The sequence below is a fragment of the Ranitomeya variabilis genome, chromosome 3 (assembly GCF_051348905.1).
Source record: "Ranitomeya variabilis isolate aRanVar5 chromosome 3, aRanVar5.hap1, whole genome shotgun sequence".
In the NCBI taxonomy this organism is placed as follows: domain Eukaryota; kingdom Metazoa; phylum Chordata; class Amphibia; order Anura; family Dendrobatidae; genus Ranitomeya; species Ranitomeya variabilis.
Genome location: NC_135234.1, coordinates 367,061,247 through 367,062,971, shown reverse-complemented (window position 1 = coordinate 367,062,971; position 1,725 = coordinate 367,061,247).

The following is a 1,725-nucleotide window of genomic DNA, read 5'->3' as shown; positions in this document are numbered from 1 at the left end:
AACAATGGAGTATTTGCTGAGTTTTTGATGTTGCATAATCCACGCATAAAACTCCATGTACCCATAAGAGATAAGCTGTGGATTTGAAGGCACAGTAGGCTTGAGATTTCTATAAATCCACTTTGCTGGAACTGTATGGCACCACAATTTTAGAGCAGTGAAACTACACAAGGTCAAAAACTCACCAAAATCTCATCATGGGAACTTTAAAAATGCTTCATTTATGCCCAGCCCCTCACACCCTACAATGGGCATAACAAAAGTGGTCTTTAGCCTTGAGTGGCAGCCGTGAACATCTGTTAAAGGGACATTATCATGTAAAGGCACAAATTTATAATATTAGTAAGCCATTAGAAGTATTCACTGCTTAAACAGTTTTTCCACAACAAGTTAAACAGACTGAATGAGTCAACCAGATTGATCCCATTAATTTGTGTTTTGCATTTTTATTTTTTTTTTTTAAATCGATGATGGGTGAAGCACAAGTCTCGAAACATGAAGGTATCAAGTTGAAGATTGATAAAACAGACTATCAAAATTCCAATTTTATTATTTTTGTTTTACGTTAACATCAACATTTTAAAAATATATATTATGATGGTGTCCCTTTAAGTGAGTCACTTAACCAAAGGGTGCCAAATGTACATATTGGTAGAGACAAGGTAATGTGATTACCGGACTTCTTCACAAAAGATACTTGACCACAGATCTTGTTTCACTAAAAGGGATGAAGGCTGGATGAGATCTGGGACTAGGAAACGCTTCCATGAGTAAATATGTTTATTAATAACCCTTATTGTACATTATTCAATGAAACAAAATATAAATATATAAGCTTTCCCCCCCCCCCCACAACATTTTCTGTAGCCTTTCATTCCGGTCCATAGTCACCAAATCACTGATCATTTGCAGAATGCACTCTAGTCAAGCACACAGCGTAAAAGTTCATATACAGACAAGTTACAGTGGCACTTTGTTACAGACTGATCCAGCACGAAAGGGCCTTTGGTACAGCAAGAGGTGCAACATCATGGAATAACCACCATACTAGAGTACACCAGTGGATTGAAGAAAGCAGAAGTATAAGCTGCAACAAGTAGCAAGCAAAAAAAAAAAATACATAAAAAGATGTGCAGGTTATTTGATTTGTGGTTAATGGAAGAGTAGTGTTACTGAATAAAGGGTTAACTTACCAATAAGGGTACAGGCAGAACATTTACAGCATGAGTCCCATATACCAAACCCAATTCAGTGCTTATGACAGGCAAACTAGCAGGAAGGAGGCAGAGCAACCCATAATGGCGTACCACAAAAGCGGTTTTCCAAAAAGATTTATTTCTTTCAAATAATTTGAGAAAACATGTTAATATTGCAATTTATAGAACAAGGAATGGCATAGCTTGACTGCTGATGCTCTGCACCTCCTGTGCGGTCACAGTGCCAACTTTCGCCCGACAGGCTGGTGGTTACAGATCACATCTGTACCAGCCAGCCTGGCATTATCAGGAGGATAGCTCATACACAAAGCCCTGGCATGGAGCCAACAGGTGCCAAGGATTATAGTCAGTACTCAAGCCACACTTCTCTTTTAGGTAAAGAAACTCCTTAAACATCTCCATGCAGTTCAAGAATCAGTGCGGCCATTAGCAGCTCTCAATATAATCCGCTTACACCTCACTGTACATTATATAAATCACAGAAAGCAAACAAAAACTGGCAAATTCA